Genomic DNA, 10,754 nt, shown 5'->3' on the forward strand with positions numbered 1-10,754 from the left:
CTACATTATCACTCATATCTGAGAAAATACTCAAATAAAGCTGCTGCTGCTGCTGCTAAGTCGCTTCAGTCGTGTCCGACCCTGTGCGACCCCATAGACGGCAGCCCACCAGGCTCCACCGTCCCTGGGATTCTCCAGGCAAGAATACTGGAGTGGATTGCCATTTCCTTCTCCAGTGCATGAAAGGGAAAACTGAAAGTGAATTCGCTCAGTCGTGTCCGACTCTTAGCGACCCCATGGACTGTAGCCTACCAGGCTCCTCCGTCCATGGGATTTTCCAGGCAAGAGTACTGGAGTGGGGTGCCATTGCCTTCTCTGAGTAAAGACTCATACCAAATAATAAATCAACCAGTAAAAGACCACAGATTGAGAAAAAAATAAAACTGAGAAGCAAGTAACAATATATCTGTGTATGTATATAGGAAAATGATAAAACGATAAAAAATAAATGAGACAAACATCCAATTGCACAAAATCAGAATTTGCATTACTGTAACATTAATTAAAAGCAATATTTTTCAGTCTACTAGTTTTATAAGCAAAAAATGTGCAACTAGAAAATGGAATAAATGTAAATCTACTAAGGAACTGCAATAAAGCTCAGATTTGGAGAAAGTCAATAGAAATGATAAGGACAGCACATTTAGTTAGATATAGATACATTTCAAATTAAGAGAGCTATATTACTTTATGATAATGAAGTTTCTTCCAAAATCAATTATATACTTGACCACAAATATAATTAAATCTCTTTAATAAGTAAAGATATGAAAGCCCATAATCATAATCCAATAAAGATCAGAAAAATAAAATTGAAAGCCAAAAATTAAATTTTATCTGGAAAATTTAAATAATCCATAGGCAATATTGAATCAAAGAAAAAAACCTAGAGTCAAATTGTATAATCTCTAAATAGTGTGTATATAAAATCTGAGAGACACGTAAGAACAAAAAGTCCCTAAACCTGCGTATCTTCATTATTAAGAAAGAAAATTCTTTAGTGCCCCTCTCAAGAAATGTAACCTGATGTTCATTTTAGAAGGGAGAATAACAAAATAACCAAAAGAATGGAGGAAAAGAAAGTCAGTGAATATACAACCTAAAATAAATAAAGCAGAAAACCAAGACATAGTAGGAAGAAGGTAAAATAGTTTCTTTGGAAATCCCAAATTAATAGTTAAATAATTTTTTAGACTGCCACTGAAGGAGAGTCTAGGTATGCAAGATGAGTCATAACAATATGTATAGTCCCAGGTATAAAAGAAATTAAATAAATATTAGGTATAACTCTAACAATTAAAGCTGAAGATCTTGAAGGGCTAATAAGATTCCTCAAAGAGAACTGAAATATATATACTACCATGTGTAAAGTAAATAGCTAGTGGGAAGTTGCAGTATAGTACAGGGAGCTCAACCCGGTGCTCTGTGATGACCTAGAGGGGTGGGCTGGGGTGGGGGTTGGGAGGGCATTTCAAGACAGAGGAGACGTGTATACTTATGGCTGATTCCTGATTCGCATTGTTGTATGGCAGAGACCAACCCAACATTGTAAAACGATTATCCTCCAATTAAAAATAAAAATAAATTAGATTCCTCAAAGACAGTAACTTCAACCATTGAGTGTCCTGATTCCATCCTGGCAGACAGTGTTGCAGTTCAGTTTGGATAGGTAGGTCTTTCAAAGTCTGAAGGTGACAGAGGTGGGGAAGGGAGGGGTAGAAATGCATGGTCCCCAGCACCACTGCTGTCAAATCCTCTAGAGGACACGGTGGCTGTGCTCATGATGGGCTGTGATCAGGCCATCGTTTGGGGATAGTATAACTTCCTTGGAGGAAGGATGCTCCAAAAGCTGCTCTTTATCTTAGTAAACATAACAATAAGATTAGCTCCCAGATGTACCTGCTCCTTTTATCCTTATACCAGTGTCTATGTATTGTCACTATGGTCCTAGCTTATTTTCAACCCTTCCCATTTCTATTAATTCATTCTTGTTTTTCCTCTACTATATCTGATTCCTGACGAGTATCAGCCCATAATGGTTCAATTCCCATTGTGTGTCACAAGCTACATTGAGTGAAATAGTCTCAATGAAGTCTTCACTAGAAACCTGATTTTTGCCTCTGTTATCTGTGGTAGCTTTTTGTTAACATACATTGATAAAGAAGATGGTATGTTTAAATGACAAGCATGTCCCAGTGACAGACAGCATAAGCTGAACTTTAAGACTTTATATATACTTTGTATATATATTGTATACATATAATCATTATATCATTATATAATTCAGATTGGATATATATAGTTGTACACCTATAATATATATGTACATAGTGTATATAAAGTATGTGCTAATATGTGTTGCCAATCTGAATTATAACAATTGGAGTGCTCCTGGGAGAATAGTATATCAAAAATCTTTTTAGGACCTTTAACAGTTTGTGGAAAGCTAAAACTTATATACTAAAACTAGTAACATACCAATATCTATAAATAAATAATCATATTTAAAATTTTTATTTACAATGTGAAATTAAAAACATTCCTATCACAAAGATTTTATTTGCTATATTCATGTAAGACTAATAGTTTACTGAAGCTTGTATTAAAATAGTAAATTAAGCTAATGTCTGTTTCTCTGGCAACTACCACATTTTCTCAGTCTTATCTGGTGTAGATTAAGCATGAAATAAATTTTCACTGGATTTCCCTGGTGGCTCAGCAGTGAAGAATCTGCCTGCCTATGCAGGAGATATGAGTTTGATCCCTGAGTTGGGATGATCCCCTGGAGAAGGAAATGGCAACCCACTCCAGTATTCTTTCTGGAAAATCCTATGGACAGGGGAACCTAGTGGCTATAGTCCGTGGGGTCACAAAGAGTTGGACATGACTTGTGATTCAACAACAGCAACAACAAATTCTCACTACCTGCCTTTTTGTGACTATAGTGTCTTCGTGTCCCCCTGTACCCTTTATGTACTGTTCTTGTTCCGTGTATGTGCTTCTGTTATATCATCAAATCACAGGTAACATAAATTGTCATTTTTTAATCCATATCTCTAGCATTTAAATGAGTGTATGAGACAAAAACAAGGACTTTGAGCTGGTGAATAAGGCAATACTTCTTGTGTCATCATACTGAGTGTACTGAGTGAATAATTCATCTAACAATCAATTTAACTTAAAAAAAAAACTTGGTGTGTGTCCTACTAATTGATGACATTTTAAACTAAATTTTTCTAGAGATGTTGTTCAAAAATTTCATTCATTTTTATAGTCAAACTTTTACAACTGAAATAGAATGGAGGCATAGTGTTGTGATATTGTAGTCCTCTACCCGATGAAGCCAGGACCAGGATTTTGTAGAAAGAAACTGGGCATAAAATTTAATAAAGAACCAGACTGGACACAGATCAGCATTATGACTTTTTTGAGCAGATGCAGAATTTGATGAAACAGAATCCAAACTGGAATTCTGACTTGTTCCTCAAGTTACAGTTGAATTATATGAACAGTAGCCGTGGGTGGAGGAATTTATTATACCATAAATGAGGCAATATTTCTTAGATATTATAACTTCCTGGGGGGAAGAGATGCTGCAAAAGGTGTTCTTTTATATTAGAAAACCTAACAATAAAATTAGCCATGAAAGTACCTACCAGATATATGTGCTTCTTTTATATCAGTGTTTGTGTATTGTCACTATTGGTGTCCTAGCTCATTTCAGTCCTTCCATTTCTACTAAATTTGCTCTTACTTTTCTTTTACCAAGTCTGGAAACCCTGGTTATCAAACCTTTATCTCCAACACACACACACACACACACACACACACACACTCACTCACACACTCCCACAATCCTCATATACTTACTCTCTTGTTGGTGAAACACAGATTCAGCTAAATTTTTCAAAATAATTCTGTGCATATTTCTAGCATGGAAATAATAAATAAACTAGTAAAATTATTGTAAGCAAATGCGTTTTGCTTTATTTTGATCCCTGTGCATGTTCAGTTACGAAGTTGTGTCCAACTTTTTGCAGCCCCACAGACAGTAGCCTGGCAGGCTCCTCTGTCCATGGGATTTCCCAAGTAAGAATACTGGAGTGGGTTACCATTGCCTCCTCCAGGCCTCTTCCCTGGAGATGCAGACCTGATCCCTGGGGTCTCTATTATTGGCAGGTGGACTCTTTACACTGAGCCACTGGGAATCAGTTTTGATCCTTGGGTCAGGAAGAGCCGCCAGAGTAGGAAATGTTAACTCATTCCAGTATTCTTCCCTGGAAAATTCCATGGACAGAGGAGCCTCACGGACTACAGTCCAAGGTCGTAAAGAGTTGTACACGAATGAGCACACACACACTTATTTCGATCCCCACACTGACTCAAAATTTGAGAAATGGGATATTATTTTATCTACATGAATTTAAGACTTCTTAAATTTGGTTCTATGGTTACTCAAGAAAGTTTGTCTATACTTAGAGTTATAGGGGTAAGTATTCATTGATTAAATTGCATTCTTTCTCATTTCCACAATTTGATAAATGTGAGAGAGATTTTCTAGAACTATAAAAGAAGTGATTAAGACGTCTTATGAACGTATAATAGATGTTCCCCTTGTACAAGATCTAGAATTGCTGGATAAAGCACAACCACTATATTTAACTTAATTAGTTTATTTAAATATTTATTTATTTATTTTTGGCTGCATGAATCTTAGTTGCAACACACAGGCTCAGTAGTTGTGGCCTTAGTTGCCTCATAGGCTTAGTTGCCCTGTGGCATGTGGGATCTTAGTTCCCTGATCAGGAATTGAACTCTTATCCCCTGAACTAGAAGGCAGACTCCCAACCACTGGATCACTAGGGAAGTCCCACAACCACTGTATTTTAAAATAAAAATCCCTGTATAGCCACAGAATGAAAAGGAAATTCATGGGTGTGAAAAAAAAAAGTGTGACAAAGAGAGCACAGGGAGGAAGGAAGAAAGAAAGAGAGAAGGAGGGATGGAGGGGGAGAGGGAAAAAAAAGGGAATTTCAGTTTGCACAGTGCTTGTTCAGGAAGCACTGAACCTGTGCAGATACCAGATTGTACTGTCCTCATGGAAAATAGAAGACTTCGCCTGTAACGCAGGAGCTGCTATTTATCCTTTCACAGACACATAGTTAAGACCTTAATAAACATCAGGGAAAGAGTGGGTTAGCAAATGTCTCCTGCCTATAGTGAAAGTATCAACAAGAAAAATGGTATATTGTCTACGTGTGGAAATTGGAAAATAAGTTTCCCTCTCAATCATTTTTAAGCAAATTTGGGGAACTCCAAGTAGAAACATTCAGAAAAACCTGGAATCAGTTTGATGGTGCCTTGTTCTCCAGGACACTTAGGAAAAGCTCATACAAGTCATTTTCTGGACAGTCACATTTCCCAGCCAGGTCATTCATGGTTTTGGCTGTTTAAAATCAGCAAGTTATGAGCTCTCAATCTCTATTTAACTTTAAAAGGGAAGAAAGTGAGCTACCACGAGAGTCAGGAGGAGCAACAAGAGAAGAAGCAGAACTCTTAACATTTTCATAAAAATAATTTTTAAGTGAATTTTGAATTATTTTTTGATCCACATCAAAAACTAAATAAAAATAAACAAATTAAATGAATTTTCTTTGCTTATAAAGGGGGAAGAGACAGCTGCCTTTTCTTTCTCTCTTGAGTCTTCTTGAAAACTTAACCTTTTCAGAATGTAAATTGTTTTCTCTGGGTATTGTGCAATCTCAGTCTCCTGTTTATAATGATCATGGACCCCATAACCGCAGGAAATGTAAACACATACTTCCAGAGTCGACAGAGAGGCCTGTCTTACAATGTGATCATTTGTCTCTTGAGGAGACAAGAGTAATTTTGTTAAAATTTCTTCTACTTTGGGGTATAAATAATGTGAAATGTCATTGTGACTCATAGACTCTTGAGGCTACCAATATGCATATATTCTGTTGTGCTTAATAATAAAAGTGGATGGGGAAAAGCATGTAGACACAGATGAGGAAGTAGGGGGTGATTCGTCATGGACCAGGTATGACTTGACCTGATCACCCCTGATCTGGCTGAAAAACTGGACGCTGACTCCCGCAGAGAGTCCCTCAACCCCTGCAACCCTCCTGAAGCTGCCAGCCAGCTATAAGACCCAGTCGTTTTTAAAATAGGGTAGAAAGGAATAGTATGGGCCTCCTGGTGGCTCACTGGTAAAGAAGTGGCCTGCAATGCAGAGACTCAGCAAACACGGATCCATCTCTGGGTCAGGAAGATCCCCTGGAGGAGGAAATGGCAACTCACTCCAGTATTCTTGCCCGATAAATCCCATGGACAAGAGGAGCCTGGTGGGCTACAGTTCGTGGAGTCACAAAGAGTCAGACACACTTAGTGATTAAAGAACAACAGAAATAGTAGTAGAAAGTAGTAGACAAGATACTTAGCAAAGGCCAGATTGAAATTGGACTTTAAAAAATTACCCTAGGATGTCCAGTTGTTTTCCAAAGACTGCTCTATTTGTGGGTATAGATATTTTGCCTCCTTGGCCCAACTCTGGCCACTCTGAAGGCCAGTCTCACCCTCAGAGCTCCCTTTGGGGTTGACCGTCTCCTTAGTGTGACTGCGTTGCTGTCCATCTTTTCCCTCTGTCCAATCCTGTTTTCTTTCCTTCCCCGTAAAGGTGTTGATCCTGAGAGCACTCCCAAATAAAGGGGATACATACTGCATGAAACTATTAAAAAACAAATTTTAAACATTTGAAAATTAATGTAATAAATTATTAATACACATATATACACACATATGTATTTAATTAGACTCTTCCTTAGACAAGTTTTAAGATTGAGAATGCATTAAAAGTTATGAGGAAACTCTATTCAATACTCTTCAACAATCTATATGGGAAAGGAATCTGAAGAAAATGAGTATATGTATATGTATAATGGAATCACTTTGTTGTACGCCTGAAACTAACACGATACTGTAAACTACCCACACTCTAATAATTTTTTAAAATCATGATAGAGGTTGAAATAATCCAAAACAAAACTAACCTTGTATAGAAGATTAAAGGCATCATCTATAAAGTTAATGAATGAAAAAATTAACTTGGAGACATTATTTGCAGCATATAAGATCAATAAAGGTTAATAATAACAGTATAGAAATAGATCTTAAAATGATTAACATTTTATATACACAAAATTAATGTCAAACTTTATATTGATCATCAGTGAAAAAATTGTATCAGTTTTCTATTGCTGAGATGAAACAATTAACTTAAATGTAGCGGCTTACAAGGACCCCAAATTTTTTATCTTACAGTTTCTGAGATAAAAAATGTAATACCTTTTGATCTCATTGAACTAAAATCAAGATGTTGGCAAGATGCATTCCTTTCTGGAGGCTTTTGGAAAGAGGAAACCTGTTTCTAATAGAAGAGAACTCACTTCCTATGGTTATTGGTAGGATTCAGTTCCTTGTGATTTTAGATCTGAGGCCCCTGTTTTCTTTCTGGTGGCAAGCTGAGGGTTATTCCAGTTTCTAGTGGCCATCATTCCTTGTTTTATCACTCCTTTCTTTCATCTTCAAGCTAGCAGTGCAGAGGATCCTCTTCACACTGCATCCCTATGACCCACCTTTCTGCCCACCTTCTCCACTGTTAAGGATGCATGTGATTAGATCGAACCAATCTGGATAATCCATGTAGTTTTCTCATCCCAGTATTCTTAACCATGAAAATATCTGTGAAGTTTAATTTGAATCATAATGTAACATACTCATACATTTTAGGAATTAGGGAATGAACACTTGTAAGATGGAAGACTTACATGAACTCATACTCTGGGATAAATTTCTCATTACCATTGAGAAATCTGATCTCTATATGATTCTTACTTTCATGGAGCTGATTTAACTTTCTGAAAAAGTTAGTAGTTCTTTCTCTTTATTTAACATCTTTAAGTTTTATCATTGTGTGTGTATGCGTATATGTATCTCTCTGTTTTCCTTTGTTGTCCTGTTGCAAATGCAAGTTACTTTCAATCTAAAATTTTATATCTTCTGTAATTCCAGTTTATGGTAATTAAAAAAAAAAAAAACACGTTCTTTCCTCTATATCCCTTTTTGTCCTTCTGGGTTTATTTCTAGATTAATATTGATATTTCTATTTCTATCCTCCAAATCTCCTAAATTTTCTCATAGTCTTAATTTGTCTTTGTTCCTATTTCATAGCCTGTTCTAGAACTCAATATCTTGAATCTCCTATTTACAAATTAGTCTTTATTAGTATTTTTCTGCTATTTAAAGCAAACAAGTACTACTTTGACATTTACATATTTTACATCAAATATTAGCAATTGTTCTTTCTATTACTACATGTTTCTGATTCATGTTTCAAATACCCTTCCCCAGGACTTTGAGAGTTGTTTTGCTTAATTTCAGTTCTTATCCTGAGATCCCACTTCTAAGATATAAAAAAAACTAGGAATATGATTTTATCTACCCTAAGAGAGAAAGCTGGATAAATTAAAAAATAATAACTTGAACCCATTGGAGAGCTTAGGTTACTGGGCAAATAGCCTGAAACTTAATAAGGGTCTCCTTTCTCCCAGAGACAAGACATATAGACTTTTTCACCTGTAAGAGATGAAAGATGTGTCTAACGTACAGAGGTCAAGGATAATTTGGCGACATCTTAAATAATTGCTCAATTCAGTTGTGGGGTAGTATAATAGCCTAACAGCCATGGGAGACACAGACATAATGAAATACATACCTTTTAGTAAATTCTGTTCTAAGAACTTCTCTTTTGCTCCCATGAAAAAGATTGGAGGTAGGAAGGAGGCTGAAGGCATGGAGAAGTCAAAAGAGAAGTTAGAACATATTTTGAATCGAATGAAAATAAAAATACAACCTAAGAAAATATGTGGGATACGGTGCTTAGAATGAACTGAAGATGTTAAATGCTTATATTAGAAAAATGGAATAGACTTAAATTGATGATTCATGATTGTATCTGAAGAAAAAATTAACATTGAGCTAAGTAATGTTTTAAATTAAGCTAATTAAATCAAGAGAAATTGAAGGAAAAAAATAATGAATCACACTCCTAAATATATACCCAAATCAAAAGTTCAAAAAACTGTACACAGCAGAGTTAAATATAATATTGCCAATATGGGAACAACCTAAATGTTCACCAGCTAGATATGCGATAGTTAGGTTGTAGGGTAATCGCATGATGGAATACCAAGTAGTAGTGAACATAAATTACTGTTTCATGTGTTAACCTGAATAAGTCAAATGGGTGTACTATTGAATGAAAGAAACCAGACACAGGGTGTATTCTATATCATTTCATCAGCACAAATTCCAAACACTGGCAAAACTCATCTTGTTAGAGATTAGGCTTAGAGATAGGAGAAGGAGTGATGGTTGGAAGGAGAAAAGAAGGTAACCTGTAATGTATTCTTGGTAATGCATTTTTTGACCTACTTTGCCATTACAAACGGGGTTACTGGATAATGCGGGCTTCCCTGGTGTCTCAGACGGTAAAGAATCTGCCTGAAAAGTAGGAAAACTAGATTTTACCCATGGTTTTGGAAGATCCCCGGGAGAAGGGCATGGTTACCCACTCCAATATTCTTATTTGGAGAATGCCATGTAGTCCATGGAGTTGCAAAGAGTTGGACAGGACTGAGCGACAAACACTTTCACTTTCAACACATACTGGATAATAATAAAAAACTTTTTCAAAGTGATTGTATAAATTTATCTTCACAAAAGGAATGTGTAAGAGATCTAATTTTTTATTTTCGTATATTCATGGCAATAATTGCTGTCAGCCTTACTGATTTAAGTCGTTTATAGTGTAGTTGCTATATTATTTCATTGTTATCATAGTTTGATTTTTTCCTGATGTCTTATGTGATTGAATACCTTTTCATATGTTTAGTGGCCATGTGAATATCATTCATTTAAGTTTGCCTGTCTGTATCTCTTTCCGTTGTTAGTTTTTTAGTTTTTTTTTTGGGGGGGGGGGTAAGCTTTGTATCTGTGTGTGTGTTAGATGCTCAGTTGTATCTGACTCTTTGTGACCCCATAGACTGAAGCCTGCCAGGCTCCTCTGTCCATGGGATTTCCCAGGCAAGAATACTGAAGTGGGTAGCCAGTCCCTTCTCCAGGGGATCTTCTCCACCCAGGAATCAAACCTGGGACTCCTGCATGGCAGGCAGATTCTTTACCGTCTGAGTTACCAGGGAAGCCCTGTTCTTTGTCTATGTTCTGATTATTAAGCATTTTTCAATAACATATGTTGCAAATACCTTCTCAAACTGTGCTGTTTGTCTGTTCATTCTTAAGATTATTTTGTGAAATGTTAATTTTCTTGTGGTTCATGTTATCATTGTTTATTTTATTTATTTAGCTACACTAGGTCGAGTTGTGGCATGTGGGCTCTAGTTCCCTAACCAGGGATCGAACCTTGGCCCCCTGCATTGGAAGCATGGAGTCTTCGCCACTGGACCATCAGGGAAATTCCATTAAGAACTTGGATTTGTTGTTTGAACCCAGGTATTCAAACTAAGGAAGAAGGAGCAATGATTATTACCAGGAATCCAACAATCTTTGGTAGTTATTTTTGTCTTTGTTATTTTAACCTGGATCACAAGTGTATTGGGTTTGAAGAAAGAATGAAAGAAAGCCGATCCTTACACTTGATATATGGTAATTTTGTT

The 10,754-nt window shown here is 36.3% G+C and overlaps 1 non-coding gene across 1 annotated transcript; it reads right to left on the minus strand.

Annotated features, from left to right (window-relative positions):
- Nucleotides 1-10,479: 10,479 nt before the first annotated feature.
- TRNAW-CCA (transfer RNA tryptophan (anticodon CCA)) lies at nucleotides 10,480-10,552 on the minus strand. Its single transcript has one exon. It is a non-coding gene; the product is annotated as a tRNA-Trp (tRNA).
- Nucleotides 10,553-10,754: the final 202 nt, after the last annotated feature.

This window comes from Giraffa tippelskirchi, chromosome 5 (genome assembly GCF_054371585.1).
Source record: "Giraffa tippelskirchi isolate mGirTip1 chromosome 5, T2T-mGirTip1v1.2.pri, whole genome shotgun sequence".
Taxonomy (NCBI): Eukaryota; Metazoa; Chordata; class Mammalia; order Artiodactyla; family Giraffidae; genus Giraffa; species Giraffa tippelskirchi.